Here is a 17,782-nt window from a genome sequence, read left to right as displayed (position 1 = left end):
TAAATGCCATTTTCAATATTACTTTGGGGAATTCATGCCTTACCTCCACACTTGTCTTTGTCAGTACTGATTTCTTATTGTCGCTCTTTTTATTAAATTTGAATTACTTTTGCTGAAAATAAAGTTAGCTACTCTTTAAAAAAAATCAAAATATGATAACTTATTAAAATTATTAGACAGAAGTACTTTGGTTTTTTTTTTCATTTTCCCTTGTGTAGTTTGGTTTCTGCATTTAGGTTATTGAACTAACACATCTTTACGCGACGCGAGGGAGCTCTGAATATTTCGTAATTCGCGTTCCAGCGAAGTTTATTTCTAATGTAACGTGATTTTTGCTAATAATATTATTTTTTTCCTAACTTTCAGTTTAAACTACATTCATGTGGTATAGTATAAATATATAACAGCTTTTTTAGTTGTTTACGTGTTTTTAACTAGTACGTAATATTTGACATCTGACTTGCCATTCACATCCTGTGACAGCTCAAGTGGTCTGCAAGAGGTACTGTTGCATGTATTTGTTATCACGCCCATTCCACATTTTCAAAAATATATATTATGAAATAATTGGAAATTGTTATTTATAAATTTTTAACAGTAATGATTTTAAATTTATTATAAAGCTTTTCATCATTCTGATATAAATATCTGCCAAAAAAGGTAATAGATATTTGTTATTGGTGGTACTGCATTTAGTATTCCTAAAAGCACTATTTTGTTTGGAATGAGTTAGTTAAAATGGGGTTTGGGCAATAGCAGAACTTTACCGAATGTAATGAAAATCAGCAATGTGAGAATTGATAAATCACGCTTATGAATGTGAAATTGGTTCATAAAAATATATCGTGTTTACCTCTTAAATTTAATATAAAATGTTTGTTTGTGTTTGGGGGAAAAGCAAAAATTTTTTTTTTTTTTTTCCCCTTTCGAGAAACCCTTTACTGTTGTACCATTCAATAGAAATTGAATATGATTCATTTTTGGTTGCAGTATTTTAAGTGTCTTGCATGATAACAAAAATTCAGAACTATAAATCCTAGATCACAATCATATGCTCTTTAACAACCATCCCATGCCAGCTGCTGGGCTCCATTGCATTTGTGGTATTAATAGTTTCACCATTACCTGTTGTAGACAACATTTCAAGAATGTTTTACTTAATTGCCATTATCCTTTTTATCTCAGGTTTCTTTACTACCTCTTCAGTGAAAAGAGTTAAACATACAAAGACAAAACTGTAAAATCTGACATCTATCCTTCTCCCTTGCATGTTATGTGTAATAATCATATACCAAACTATCCATCCTTCCCCCACTATTCTTAGGGCCACTTAAGGGGGCTGCAGTACATGTTGTAACCCAGGCCTAATGTAATGGGAGGCTCGAATGAGAGTGGAAGAAAAAAGTGTTGAAAACTAAAATGTAGAAAAATTAATTTTGCAGAATACACTGAGTGGACAGAAATCATGGGATACCTAACTAGTAACGGGTAGGCTGACCTTTCACCGGGATAAGGGCAGTCACATGGCAAGGCATTGAGTCCAATAGTTCACCAAAGCATTCCACAGTATTTCCATCCATGCTTTCTGCACCGCTGTCCATAATTCCATCACATTCCTGGTGAAGGATCCAAAGCTCAAATGGACCTTTCCATAGCATCCCAAAGATGCTCCACAGGGTTCGTATCTGGTGAACGGGGAGGCCATTCCATGCTGGTAAAATCTGCGGAATGCTCTTCAAACTGTGTTCTAGTTGCCTCTGTGGAGGGGGGGGGGTTACATTGTCCTGCTGGAAGAGTCCATTGCTTTGTGGGTGCACGATGACCATGAAGGGATGCAGATAGTCTGCAAGGATGAACACAACCTGGACCATTCAGAGATGCATCTAGACGTACTACAGGTCCTAACATGTGCCAGCTGAACACATCCTAGACCATTACCGATCATCCACCTGCCTGAACAGTTCCTTATCATAACGGGTGCATAGCTTTGTGTGATTTCTGCCAGATATGCACCCTTCTATCTGCTCGAAATAACTGGAAATGGGACTCATTAGACCAGGAGACCCGTCTCCAATCATCCGATGTTCTTTCTCCTAGTTGAGGCATAGAGTATTGTCATGGGGTTAGCAATGGGACTCTGGTGGGTCGGCAGCTCCTATAACATATTGTGGCTAATGGTCACCTGATGGTCTTGGTGGAGACATTTGTGGCACCTCCCTCGTTGAAGTCAGTGGTGATTTGTGCCACTGTCGCTCTCTGGCTGGCTGAAACAATGTGATACAGGCGTTGATGGCCACATTCATCTACCACCTTTCTCTGCCCACAGTGCTATCCGCATTGAGATGTTATTCTGAAAATGGTGTATTCCTGATGATACTGTTAAATGGGGGTAGTGCAGTTTCTGTACCACCTCCGCAATGAGTGACCCATGCATTGGGCACCCACTATCATCCCTCTTTCAAAGTCAGTTAAATCACGACGTTTATCCTTACTGACATCGAATTACCAATTACCATCTACGTGAATGCAGTGTACCTCTATACCTGCCAAGCGGTGGGTTCATTCACTAGCGAGAGGGGTGACAGTGTCGCATTGCCCAGGAACTGGGTATCCCATGTACTGTCTTTTCAGTGTACTGTATTGAGTTTCTTGTAGAAAGAGAAATTTTGATTTTTGAGGCACACAATAAAATCTTAACTTTCTGTCACTCACACCCTCAATTGTTATGGGGACACTTACATGATGGCATCCCTGTTGTTTTAGTTTAATTATAAAAAAGTTAGTTTATAGCTTTTTTTTTTTTACTGAATTGAAAATGATCTGCTAATTATGATTTGCTAAACATGATTTAAAAAATTTCGAAGCAAATAAATGGAGACCAATAATAATAATAAAGTTTTATTGTATTTTTTTAAAATTTAATATCACTTAACCCCTCCCCCCCCCCAGATTGAAACTCGGGTGTTCGTATGGCATCTGGCAGACAATATGAATGTCTGTATGTTTGTCAGCTGTTAGCATTTAGCTGGCTGAATCAAAGCATTACAGCAAGATTAGACACCTGTCATTGATGTTTTGCAGGCACCACATGGGAATGGGAAATGCCTAGAAGAAAGATAGATGCTTTTGCTTACTATCTCCTTTTAAAAGCCAAACAGAAATTTAATGTTTTGAATTTCATAGTATATATAATGAAATGAAAACAGAAAATATTTTATAACCAATTAGAGAATATTCATGCACAATTATGGTAAGAAATAAATTTTTTTTTTTTTTTTTTTTTTAGCTTTTAATAGCATTTATTTACTGTAATGATTGCTCCTTTTCTTTATTGTAGTTAAATTATTTGTTTTTATCCTGCCTGTTTTCATATGACATTATGGCAAACGTTAGAAAAGGACAGGGTTCGATTTAGGTAGTCTGGGGCTCTGGTATGTACATATTTTTTTAATTTTTATTTTCACCATGTAATCTTAATTTTATCTTAAAATTAAGATTGCAGAGTTGGAGGATTTGGACCAACAGTTATTGTACTGATCTGGGACCCCACCACGTCCCTAGACCAACCATGCCTCAGGAAAAATCTGGCTTGGCTTCAAAAGGCCTCCAAAAATGCATCAACAATACCGGTTGTAGCCAGGGCCCTATCCAATATTGGTTGCTGTTTGATGCAATATGGTCTGAGGGCACCTAATGGCCATAATTAAGCCCCTTTTCCAAATGTACTTCAAAGGCCCATTTGGAAAAGAGCCTCCAAAAATGCAGCAACAATACTGGATGAGCCAGGGCCCTATTCAGTATTGGTTGCTGTTGTTTAATGCAATATGGTCCAAGGCACCTAAAGGCCATAATGCACCAAGAATCATAGATAAATAAAACTCACAAACAGAGGAAACAGTTTTATCATATGGGAAGCAGTAGTTCCAAAGAGGAATATGTACTTTGTACAAGCACCAAATTTGGATTAATTCCACTTTTGTGATACATGAATCTGTTAAGTATTAAAGTGGGGATAATTTAAAAAGCAGGAATATTTTGTGAATTGGAGTGAAGAACAGGACAAATAGTCAGAAAGCTGGTTGGCTGGCCACCTTACTCATATGCCCTTGTTAAAAAAAAAAACAGAAAAGTGAATGAGTTGATGTGGAACATTTTCGAAAAGAATATTAATTTCCTTTTATGGATTTGGATTTAAGTGGAACATTTTTGAAACTCAAATCACTTTTGGTTTTTTTAACTCTGGGGAGGAGATCCCCCACCCATATGCCCTAATTTAAAAATTGGGAAAGTGAATAAACCGTTTTGCATGGGATAGTTATGAAAATATCATTGTTTTCCTTTCTGTATTAGCCCAACTTTTGTGTAATTTTGTTTGTAATAGTTTTAATCACATTATGCAAAGAAGCCCAAAGCTTCTGTTGCACCATCCAATAAATAATAAAATAAACTATACTTTACCATTAAATGAAATGTTTGCTGGCTAAAGGAACACTTCCTGCAATCCATCCTAAATCTCTTCCTACATAATTTAAATTTATAGCCGCTGGTTCTGGAATCATTTATAACAGTAAAAATTCTATCCTCATTCATTTTACTTTCACCTCTCAGAGCCTATATGCTTCAATCAATTCTCTTCCGAGGTGTCTAGTTTCCAAGTTCTGCAGCCCACATATTTGAAGTCTTTCTTCATCTGCCAAATTGGAGTGTCATTGACAATAAGCATAGGAGCAGAAGGATCCTTTTTGGGGAAATATAAGACAGACTGAGTTTTAGAAGGATTGAAATTAACTAAGTTATCTTTCCCCCACTAGAGAATTACTTTGAGATCAGCATTTAAGGAACTGGTAGTGGATATTTGAGAAATTGAAGCTGTTTGTGCAGGGCAAGTTTCTCAAACTGGAAGGTGGAATATAATGATCAGCAAAACTATGGATAGGATTATGGGTCAATGGAAGAAGGTCATTAATATATGAGGAAAAGAGTGGGAGAAAGAACTGAACCTTAGGAAACACCAGCATTAGTGAAAAAGTTAGAAGACAGAGAGCCATCTACCATCACCTGCAGTGAGTGGTCAGAGAAAACTGGATACCCAATTACAAAAAATAGTTGGCAAACCATACACGAAAGCTTATTTAGAAGAGCTTTATGCCAGACATGATCAAAGATCTTTGAAATGTCAAGAGCAACTGCTTGAGTTTCACAAACTTTTCCATTAAACTTGTCCATAGGTGAGTAACAAGCCAGAATATCACCAGTGGATCGACACTTAAAAAATCTATACTGGTGATCGTTGATTAGATGGAAGGTTTCTAGATAGTTTAAGAGTTGGTGGTTAATCAATTTCTCCATTACTCTAGAAAGAGTAGAAGTGCAATGAAGTATGATTAAATTTCCAAGAGAAATTTGACTATACAGAAGGAAAAACACCTTTTGAATAAGAAAGTGAAGAAAAGGCGACACAACAGGAGTAAGTTCAGAAGTACAAGTTTTGAGAACAAGTGGAGAAATACCATCAGGACCTGAAGCTTTCTTAGCATCAAGATTTTTAAAAATCCTTCAAACATCCTTTTGATGGAAGACTACAGGAGGCATTGAAAGGAATGTACTGGGAATGATGGGAGTTGGTTTACCAAGATCATCAATACACGAGTTGGAAGAAAAAATAGGGTGCTAGTAAGTAATCTTTATCTCTGGCTGAAGTGGCAATAGAACCATTTGGTTTTAACAAAGGTGAGACCAGAGATGGAGAAAAGTAGTGGCCAATAGCTTTGGCAAGAGACCAGAATGCTCAACTACCATTTGGACAAGAAGCAGTTTTCTACTCTTACCCTATTTGAAATCTAGTTTGGACTGATTAATAATTACTTTACAGTTGTTGCTAACTTTGGTGTAGGCAGAAAATGAACGGAGATTTGGATACAAGCCAATTGTGATATGCAACATTTTTCTCTTGAACAGCCTTACCATATTTATTGGAAAACCAAGGTTTAGATAAAGCTTGAGATTTTGATGTGGAGTGTGGAATAAAGGATTCCATCATTACAAGAATAATTTTGCTGATATGATTTGAGCAAATGTTGACGTCTGAAAATTTGAAACAGTAACCTGATCAAGGAAAAGAAGAAAAGAAATCTTGCAGATCATCCCATTTTACATTCTTGTAATATCAAACAACACGAGGTTGAGATTGGCCATGAGAGAACTCCATCGGAGGAGAGACCATCACCAACTTGTGATCTTAGGTGCTTGGAGGACCAGTTATCTCAACCATGTACAGAGTGAACAGTGTACTTAGAAGGGTTGTTAGTAAGAAAAAGATCAAGCATGTTGGCTGTGTGGCTAGGATTGTCTGATGTTCTGTAGGTAAACAAACTATCTGTGTAAGGTTATTAGTAATTGCAAAAGGATCTTGACCAGCTGGAGTTGTGAACATTAAAATCACCATGGAAAATTACCTCACTGTTAGGAAAGTTGGACTGGAGAAAGTCAAGTTTCAAAGAGGAATGAAGTCAAAGTGATTGGTGGAGTTGGGAGAATGATAGAGGCAACAGATGAATTTGACAGAATGTGGTAGAGAGATTTTAAGCTAGAGAAGACTGAAAAGAGGAGATTTCAAATTACTAAATCTCTTACAGGGAATATCAGAATGGACATACATGCAAGTACCACCTTTGAAGTGAAAGAATCATACAGTGAATAATTCTGAAAACTGAGATGAGCAGTGGTTGAATAACCGATAACTGGGATTCTGTCAGGAAAAGTACATTGGGTTTGGCAGACTGTTAGTGGAAATGAACATCACTCTGATTAGAACTTTGAACATGTATATTTGTGAATTGTTCAGGGAAGTGTTTGGGAGGTTTGCATCTTTTTGCAGATATGTTTTTTCTATTATTTTGACAATTCATTCATGACAATTCAGAAGTAAGAAAAGTTGGCAAGGACATGCTGTATGAAGTAATAAAATTTTTGCATATGGCATACACATGGTAAGAATACCAGTTCCTTGATATAACATGGCCTTGACTGTGCCCCCTACATACACACTACTCAGACTCCCTCCAGTCAGCGAGAGATAGCGAGATTATACACTAGCTGATCTGGAAGCCTCCTAGAGAGTTGCCAATAGGTTCAGTCTGAACTATTTAGCGGCCAGCCTGGGAATACTGGTTTAGAGCTGAACCCTCGAAATGTAAGGAAGATTAGATCTCTCCATGATGTCCATCATAACCTCAAAAGACATCAATCATATTGTATGATGGAAGAGGTGGGTGAGGGTTTACTGGAGCTTTGCACTGTAGACTAAACATGGGTTCCACCACTTCAAGCCTCCAATAAACAGAGTGGTGGTATTGCACCAGTTGATGAGCATCATCTACGACCTAGTACTGCTTGGTAACACAGATAGGTGGCATTCCTCCGTGTGGTGTGGGCACCACACCTCAACCCCTGCTTACATTGGTTCACACCTGTGGGGTCACCTCAAGTATGCTAGGTGCTGTATTTCAGGACTTGCACATGGGAGTTATACCCAGAGTTACTAACATTCCCACCATCGTGAAGGTGCAAGCAGGGATTTGGCTTTTGCAAACCGACCGGACTTTGCCAAAATTAAGTCCACTTGACTTGAGTGTCACCTGAATATCAGTTCCATCAGCATTTGAACTCCGGAGTAGCAAGCACAGCTTGGCATACCTGAGAGAATGCCTGTGACAGCCTCAATGACCACAATGATCTCAAGGACACATAAGTAGTTTAAATAAACTGCTGTACCTATGTGTTTCCCTCCATACATAGTTTACACACCATGTATTACTTGTGTAAATTCATGAATGACTACATGGGTAAAGACTGACTGCATGGGTAAATTCAGTATCTCCATCATGGGAGCTGAGACCGACTACATGGGTAAATTTAGAAGCCAGGCTTCTGAATTTACCCATGTAGTCAGTCTCAGCTCCCATGATGGAGATAAATTATTCCCATAATTAACAACTCACTTGCTAAAAGAAAACTTTCTACAATCAGTCCAAACCTGTTTCTCCATAATTTGAATTTATGACCCTTTTCTGGAATCACAACAGTGAAATTTTGCCCTAATTTATTTTTACTATCCCTCTCTCAGCCTTATAGACCTAAAATCAGGTCAGCTGCCTAGTTCTGTGGCTGATATATTTGAAGTCTTTCCTCATGAAGTCTTTGCAGACCAATGTTGTTTACATCATTGTAAATGATGTAAACATTGAGATTTAATTTAGAGTTTTTAATTTAGAGCCCCAAGCTCTAAATTAAAAATTTTAATTTACATATATATGCACATTTTGACATCATGCCTTCTATCCTTTCATTGGTATTGTTTATGAAAATCTGAAACAACAGTGGACCCAAAACTACTTTTGAGGAACCCCCACTTGTACTGTTAAACCAACTGAAGAGGATGTATTATGGCCTTAGCTGCATATACTTGGATCTTAGAAAGGCTTTTGATACTGTTGCACATGGAAGACTGCTACACAAATTGGAGCAATGTGGCATTGGTGGCAAATTGCTGCTATGGATAAAGGGGTGGTTGAGGGGAGAAGACAGAGAGTGGTAATCAATGGACACTGCTCATTGTGGACTAATGTTATTAGTGGAGTCCCTCAGGGTTCAGTGTTGGGTCCATTATTGTTTTCTGTATTTATAAATAATATTGATGATGGTATATCAAGCTTAATGTCCAAGTTTGCAGACGATATAAAGGTTGTTAAGGACAGGGTTGTTAAGGACACTACTGATGCTATGCTGCTGCAACAGGATCTGGAAAGGTTGAGCAGATGGGCTGAGAGGTGGCAAATGAAGTTTAACATTGACAAGTGTAAAGTACTACATATGGGAAACAGCAACCCCAGAGCAGCGTATCAACTCTGTAGTACTACACTGACAGTGGTAGAGAATGAAAAGGACCTAGGGGTAATTGTGCAGGCAGATATGAAGTTCTCTGAGCAGTGCAGAGAGGCTTCACGAGTAGCTCATGGTGTCTTGTCAATGATATACAGGAATTTTTCTAGCAGGAATAAGAAGGTGATTATTCCAGTCTGTCCACTGTTCAGTTAAAATATACAGATTAAATTATTTTAATATGTATTTAGTGATTAAATTAGTTGTTTTTACATAAATTTGTTTCTTGTTAGCTTAATTAGGAATTTTCTCCTCCCTTCCTTCCTTCTCTCTCTCCCCCTTTATGGAGTTCTGATTGCAGTACAAGGCTATAGCTAATTTCAATGTTGGGAGGAGAAATGAACAACAAAAATAATAGTAGAAAATAATAAAATAATAGTAGTAGAAAATTAAAAAAATCACACTGCCCTAATAAAATTCACTAAGAAAGTTAATTTTGCAGAATAGAATTTTATGCTTCATGTAACTTGTAGGTTATTAAATGTTTTAAATGTTTCTAAAGTGCTGTCTAGTAGGTTAAAAAAAATGAATCTGAACAAATTTATTTTTCGTTGACTTAAAAAACCAAGAAATTCTGCATCACATCCTTTTGGTATATGCAGGAATCCATTAGTAAAATCAAAAAAGGGAGAGAAGGATTAGTATTCTAGCTGTCTGATTACCTTTAATATTCATATCACTACCTAAGCATGTCTGATATATTAGTTTCACTTGACCAAGCGTAAAGGAGTCATATCATAACAGAAATGTTCACTTACCATATTTTCTGAAGTGTGCATGATGGATGGTAGTTATATAATAAATCTTTAGAAATTTACTCCCTCTCCTCCTAAAAATATGCATATTTAATCTTTTTCTGCAATTTATTTTATTGCAATTTCTTTGCCCATTACAAATTGAAGATCTATTTCCAGCTGTAAAAAAAAAATAATGCTTTGAAACAGATATTTTTTTTTATCTATGTGCCAAGAGTCCTGATTTAGGTGGAAACACCAAACTAAAAAAAAGTTCATTAGATATATATGTATATACACATTGTTAAGAGTGAGTCAGTGATATATTTTTAATATTTTTATTTTTTATTGAATCGCAACATGTAAAACAAAGCACACCAATTGCATGTATAACATCAGTAAATACCTCTCTCTATAGTCACAACAACAAGCTTATGCACCATTAAACACACACACACACACACACACACTCTCTCTCTCTCTCTCTCTCTCTCTCAAATTTACACAGATGGCTCCTATAGTCACAACAAGAGAAATACATGTAATAAATAATATAATGGCAATAGAGTAGTTGTGCCATTATATTATTAAAAAAAACAGTACTTACAGGAGTAGAGGGGAAATAAAACAAATAAAATAAATTTAAAAAATATATAAGAAAATAGAACTAAAATGGTGGAGTAAATGACAATACTTTTACTCACTTGAAAGTTAAGAGCTGCTACACAGTTATTAATGTTGTCATTCACTCTGACTATTATATCAAATCGGTTGATATCAAGTTTGCTATCAAGTCTGTTCGGTGGATTGTTTTCTTGATATCACTATATAGGGTGTTTCAGAAGTATGTGCAAAAATTCTGCACATACTGTAATGTACTAGGATCCAAAAGGGATTTATTCTATGATGGTTAGAGATGTATTATTAAAATATTAAACAGCTGTGAAGTTTTGAATGGTAAAAAAATAAGTAAAAATAAGCAAATGTATCCAGTACAAAATAACATTTTATTAACTGTTCGGAACCAGACACATTTGATTTTTTATTTAATTATTTATTTTGGAACATAGAATATTTTCCAGTTTTTTTTTTTAACATAATTCCAAAACATCCTATATATGGAAGGTTGAATGGTAGCAGATGCTTCTAGACATGTACACCTTGAATGATTTCCACAGATCTTAGATGCGTGCACCATGAGCAGCATAGTGCATAGATAATGTGAATATATTAAAAGAAGAAATTAAGCACTTTAAATCTGTGTGAAATCTAAATATCTGTTGATTTCCAGTTAGAAATTACATACAAATAGAAGTCAGAAGTTTCCATATGTCAAACCATTGGCCATTCTATTTTTTTTGATGAAGTAGCAAAATGTCTGATATCCATCTGTGTATAATTTCTAGTTGGAAATAACAAATATTTAGAACTCACTTCCTCCTTTTAATATATTCGAGGGTGCCTCCGTAGCCAGGTGGGAAGGAGCAACAGTGCGAAGCACACGCTTCTTGATTAGACCGGGGTTCGAGCCCGTCACCACCAAATACGGAGAAAGTGGAAAGGTCAGGGAATGACCACTGCATATTCCCGGAGCAATATGGCCTTAGTTGCTAATGCTCCTAAATAACAACAAAATAATATATTCGAGAGAGAGAGAGAGAGAGAGAGAGAGAGAGAGAGAGAGAGAGAGAATGAGAGAGAATGTAAAAAATGTCAATGTGATATGCTGTTGCTGAGGCATGAATGGTTTGAAATAATTTCAGGGATACTTGTTTACTATGCATAGCTGCAAACTCTGAATTTAAAGTGAAGAATCCATTTTTTGACTAGATTTTACCCCTTCTCTGTCTCAATCGTATTAGAATTCGTACCATAGTTTTTCTGTTTTTTTTGATAAAACACCATTTTTCTCTGTCTTTTTCTTTTCACAAAAAATAATGAAAACTGCATTAAAATCAATTTTTAAAAACTTCTATTTATTTATTATTTATTTATTTTTCATAATTTAATTCACAAAATGTTCCTGTGAATGAACTACCTGAAAATAGTTTGCTGTAATTGTTCAGTTAGGCATAAAAAGAAAAGCAACTTCAATGTATATGATATGGCCAAGGGATGATACTGTCTCTCAGTTTAGAAAGCAATAAAGATTAATAAAAGAACTTAAAGTCAACTATAAACAAATATAATCAAATGTTTATTTTCAAAAAAAATAAACATTTACAACTCCTACTTGCATTTCTGGTGGTCTAGAAATACAAGCCCAATGCTGCCATTCACTGTCAAATTAGTAAATGTTATTGCCTTCCATGTCAGTTACAAAAGACCAATGAAAGACAAGTGCAGAGAAATGTTGAACATAAAAACAGGTTGATGCAGTAAATCTACCAAAAAGTGTTTTATACATAAGGTAAAAAAAAAAAAAAAAAAAAACAAGTTTATATGTTGTACCATTGAGATGATTTGCATGCTGATATGATCCAATGAACTGTTACAACTTCAAATATTTAATACGCTCATAGCAGAAGTTATGACTTTATGAATAAATTTGGTAAATTGTGAACTTATTTGGCAGCCAGTGACTTTCTATCATGAATTCCTAAGATCAATGTATGTTTCCTTATAGCAGTCAAAAATCTGCTAGCTCCAAACAGAATTCATAGATAGCAAGTTGCCCAACTGGGTTATTGGAAATGTTAAATATTATTTAACTTTAACTTAAATATAATATTTGGAGAACTGATTCATCATCCAGTAGCACTATTTGGAGAACAAATTTCTTGAACCAACTTGTAACTAATAGATTTCATGAAAAAACATGAACACCACAAAGTTTTCAATATATATCAGCATCATTGAAGGTAAAGAAATAGATATTTTCAGATCATTTTCATCAGTTTCAGGTGTTGAGAACCTACCAGACTCCATTATGAAAAAGGAAAGCACTGATGTTAGCATTAGTAGAGGCATATGATGCAAGAAAGCAAGCTTATGCGGCATCAGCCAAAAAAAAAAAAAAAAAAAAAAAACCTTCCACTTCATTCCTCTGTTCGTTCGAAATACATGTCCAGCTGAGCCTTAAATTTATTTAGGCTATCAACTTCCACAACAAGGGATGGAAGTCTGTTCCACCAACCAACTACCTGCTGGCTAAAGGCAAATTTCCACACATCTATCCTACATCTGTCTTTCCCCAATTTGAATTTATGCCCTCTCGGGTGATTATTCTGAGCAAGAGTAAGAATCCCATCGGCATTGAGCATACTCAAACCATTCAAGGCTTTATACATCTCTATCAGATCACCTCGCCGGTGCCTAGTCTCCAGACACTGTAATTTGCAAAACTTAAGCCTTTCTTCGTAAGAGCAACCCTTTGTTCCATTCACTAATCTTGTTGCCCTTCTCTGTACTCGTTCCAGCAGCTCTATATCCTTCTTGAAATGAGGCCTCCAGACTTGTATACAGTACTCAAGGTGTGGCCTTGCCATTGCCTTATACAAGGGAGTAATCACCTCCTTATCCCTGCTAGAAAAATTCCTGTATGTCATTGACAAGACACCATGAGCTACTCTTGCAGCCCGTCTGCACTGCTCAGAGAACTTCATATCTGCCTGCACAGGTCATTTTCATTCTCTACCACTGTCAGTGTAGTACCACAGAGTTGATACATTGCTCTTGGGTTGCTGTTTCCCATATGTAGTACTTTTCATTTGTCAATGTTGAACTTCATTTACCACCTCTCAGCTTTTCTGCTCAACCTTTCCAGATCCTGTTGCAGCAGCATAGCGTCAGTGGTGTCCTTAACAACCTTTGTCGCCGACTGGGCTAGCCGAGTGGGTAAAGTACCTGCCCGGCAACCCAAAGGTCGCGGGTTCGATTCCCGCCTCGGGCTTGGATCAAAGTACTGCAAAAACCTTGGGAGGTGCAATATGGCCACAGAAGCCACTGCGCCAACAACTACCAAATCCAAATCAAAAAAAAAAAAAAAAAAAAAAACAACCTTTGTATCATGTGCAAACTTCGAAATTAAGCTTGATGTACCATCATCAATATCATTTATAAATAAAGAAAACAACAATGGTCACAACACTGAACCCTGAGGGACTCCACTAATAACATTAGTCCACGAAGAGCAGTGTCTATTGATTACCACTCTATCTTCTCCCCATCAACCATCCCTTTATCCATAGCAGCAATTTGCCTCCAATGCCACACTGCTCCAATTTGTGCTTCAGTCTTCCATGTGCAACAGTATCAAAAACCTTTCCGAGATCCAAATATACAGGGCGTTTCACTACCAGTGCGAAAAACTTGCAGGAGGTGTAGGGAGCACAAAGACGAATCGGAATCACAAAGCACTGCAGGGTCCGAAATGCCTTCGTCATGCGGTAGAGGACGTTGAACGGGAGGTTGCATGAACAGCAATCCCGCTGGAAGTCAGCATTTGTGAACCGTTTCTGTTGAAGAAACCAAGTAGCAAAAGTCCTCCGGAGTGGATAATCCACAGGCTTCAATGATGGTATGAACTCATTTGGTTTGTTGACAGTATCCTCCATACAATGGATTGGGAAATACCCAATCGTTGGCCTATCGCTCGAGTACTCTGATTGCCTTCTGCAAGACGTAGGACATTCTCATTGTCTGGCATCCTCGTTGTTCGCTCTCGATTCATGGTATCTCTCGTGAAACAACCAATCTCACGTAACCTTCTGTGCACACGTGTGAAAATTGTATGATGAGGAGCACGCCTGTGCAGGAAACATTCCTGGAACAAGTGCAGAGCGGCGCACCCATTACAGTCCACAGCTCCATATGCGAGGTGCACGTCGGCCAGTTCAACGTTTGAATACTCGTCCATCCTACTGCCTCGGGAACCGGTTCGCAAATGCTGACTTCCAGCAGGATTGCTGTTCACGCGACCTCCCGTTCAACGTCCTCTACCGCATGACGAAGGCATTTCGGACCCTGCAGTGCTTTGTGATTCCGATTCGTCTTTGTGCTCCCTACACCTCCTGCAAGTTTTTCGCACTGGTAGTGAAACGCCCTGTATAATATCAGAGTTATTCCTTGCATCCAGTTCTTTTGCGACTGCATCATAGTATCCAATCAAATTGGTCATACAAGACTTTCCCTTAACAAAACCATGCTGTGTCCGAGCTATAACTGAAGTCTCGTCTAGATGATCCTGCAGTGCTTCTTTAAGCAGTGCCTCCATTCATTTTCCTGGAACAGAAGTTAATCAGGTGGTAAATGACTTTCATCAACCGGTGAAATACCACCACTTTGCTTATTGGAGGCTTGAAGTGGTGAAACCCATGTTTAGTCTCTAGAGCAAAGGTTCCGGCATCCTCCTCTCCCCATACTTCTCCTTCAACCCATGCACGGTACTAAGTACTATAGGTTTTGATACCTTTCATGTTTGGGGTTTTCATAAAAAAAAAAAAAAAAAAAACTCACAGGTCTATAATTACTTGTGTCAGCCTTTGATCCTTCTTTGTGAATTGGGGTCACATTTGCACATCTCCAGTCTATGGGTACCTCCCCTGAGTCCAAAGAAGCTCTCATAATTATGGCTAGGGGTTTGCTTACTTCCTTTGCTGCCTCCTTTAATATAACTGGATAGATCCCAGTTATATTAAAGGTGGCTGAAATGTGCGGGAGCGCCATCGTGCATGAAGTGTGCTTGTTGACGAATGATCAGTGGCGTGTCATCCAAGAAATCTGGCGTGTTGTTTTTCAGAAAGTTTCTGTACACCTGCCCTGTGAGTTTGTTTGGAAGTACATGGGGCCCAAATAACTTATCACCAAAAACACCCACCCAGATGTTGAGGCTGAACCGCTGTTGGTGATGTGATGGAAGAATTGCATGTGAGTTTTCCTCAGCCCATACATGCTGATTATGAAAGTTTTGGATTCCGTCTCTTGTGAACTGTGCGTCATCTGTGAATATCACCAAGGCAGGAAAGTGAAGAGTTGTACCACACTGCTGCAACAACCACTGGCAGAACATTACTCGTGCAGGGTAATCTGCTGGTGGCAAGGCCTGTACCCGTTCCAGATGGTAAGGATACAGTTGGTGGTCTTGCAACACTCCAAATAGTCGAATGTTGAACAGCCAGTTGTATTTCTATTCTGCGTGTGCTGATTCCAGGAGTGGCATGCACAACATCCAAAATCTCCTTCTCTGCTTCAGGAGTCATAGATCTTGGTCGTCCTCTGTCGGCAGCATGAGATGTAAAGGTCCCATGTTCACAAAGGTGGCGATGTATACGTTCAAATGTTTTCTTGTCTGGGCATCTTCGTTCTCGGGACCTTTCGTCGTACAAATGACGAGCCTCCAGAGCCTTGCCATCCGCCAAACCGTACACAAAGTGCATATCCGCTTGTTCCTGATTTGAGTACATGTTCGGAATGGAAAACCACCAGATTCTGTCAGTACCTTGTGATGAAGGAAGTCACCTGCGGGAAATAAGACATTCCGGTTAATAACTCGGGAACCAAGCATTTCCGGAACTATGTTGATATAAAATATTTTTATCGTCTACATATGAGGAACTCATTCCTGAAGTTATGCTGTGTATTTTTGAGACACCCTGTATATACAGTAATAGAATTAGATGGTATGAATCAGAGCTGTAATACTCAATAAGTTCTACGTTGATAATAATATTTGTAAAATAATGAGTTTACCTCGATATAATACTTAGAACACTTCCGTATGATACCCTCCAGAAATTAAAACGAAAAAATCGACAACTTACCTGTACATTAGAGTAAAATATAAATAATTAAAAAACCAATTTAACACAATTCAGATCAATTTAAAACAATTAAAAATCAAATTAATGCAATTAAAAGAATCTAACGAAAATATTCAAAATGATTTTCCTTCCTGAAGCTGACAACGCTTTTCGACCGTATGTCGTGATCACAGGAATGAAAATTACCGAATCGGGTTAAACCTGAGACTTAAATAGTGATTATTTGTCTTCGCGCATGCGCGTAAAGGTCCACGCATCGGAGATCAAATATGGCCGCCGAACATTAACAGAATTCTCGCGTAATTTAATTTCTACGGTTTCTGCAATTAATAGTCACGTATAATTACGTTGAACATTAAGTATTTTGGCCTCTTTAAATAAAAAAGTGTTTTTCATTAATGGCATGAAAGGCTAACTCTGACGCTGCTGAATGAGAAGCACGAACTGAGGCTTCATGTTGATTTACACGAATATTAAGAGAAAATCGAGTCGCAATCGCCGCAAGAAACGTTGTATACCAGATCATTAATTTGTGTTGCGAACGCGGAAAGAACCGAGTGATTGTTCAGTATAGTGTGTAACTTCCGTATTGGCCTGGCTACAATTTTAAATTCGGTATCTTTAAAGAATCTATTAAGCTGTTTGTGCCACTGTTCAACATATGGGACAGAAATAAAGTATTTTTTGATATTACTATTGTTGGTTGGTGTAGTATTTTGTATCCTATCCTTAGCCTGTACCCTAATTCGGTTTATTGTGGCAATGGAATAACCCCTGTTTAAGAACCTGCTAGTTAATATTTGTATTTCTGAGTCCAAAGCAGATTCCGTTGATGAATATTTATGGGCATTTAGAAATAGATTAAAGATAATCGATCTTTTGTAGGTGAACGGGTGATAGCTATTATAATGTAGAAGCATACTGGAAAGCCTATATTGTAGGCTTTTGATAGATGCTAAATTGTATTTTATTCGAGTCCTGGGTAAAAATGAAATTTAGAAAGTTTAGCATTAGCATTAGCATTAGCATTAGTAGAGGCATTTGATGCAAGAAAGCAAGCTTATGCAGCATCAGCCAAAAAAAAAAAAAAAAAAAGTAACATAAATAAATAAAAATAACCACTTCCACTTCACCCCTCTGTTCGTTCGAAATACCTGTCCAGCTGAGCCTTAAACTTATTTAGGCTATCAACTTCCACGACAAGGGATGGAAGTCTGTTCCACCCACCAACCACCCGCTGGCTAAAGGCAAATTTCCGCACATCTATCCTACATCTGTCTTTCCTCAATTTGAATTTATGCCCTCTCAGGTGATTTTTCTGAGCTAGAGGAAGAATCCCATCAGCAT

The 17,782-nt window shown here is 37.6% G+C and overlaps 1 protein-coding gene across 3 annotated transcripts in view; it reads left to right on the top strand.

The window, feature by feature from the left end:
* The first annotated feature begins 274 nt into the window (after positions 1-274).
* The window catches only part of LOC150087569 (ras-related protein Rab-23-like), a 115,239-nt gene continuing 97,731 nt past the window's right edge, over positions 275-17,782 (top strand). For 2 of the 3 annotated variants that reach the window (XM_090372136.1, XM_090372133.1), the window contains exon 1: positions 355-502. The gene's annotated coding sequence lies outside the window, so the exon portion shown is untranslated. Of the gene's footprint in view, positions 321-354; positions 503-17,782 lie in introns of those variants that run through there. The other variant, XM_090372135.1, reaches the window with a different exon arrangement.

Source organism: Mastigoproctus giganteus, chromosome 4 (assembly GCF_048544385.1).
Source record: "Mastigoproctus giganteus isolate SK-2022 chromosome 4, ASM4854438v1, whole genome shotgun sequence".
Classification (NCBI taxonomy): domain Eukaryota; kingdom Metazoa; phylum Arthropoda; class Arachnida; order Uropygi; family Thelyphonidae; genus Mastigoproctus; species Mastigoproctus giganteus.
This window is presented reverse-complemented; position numbering and strand designations above follow the sequence as displayed.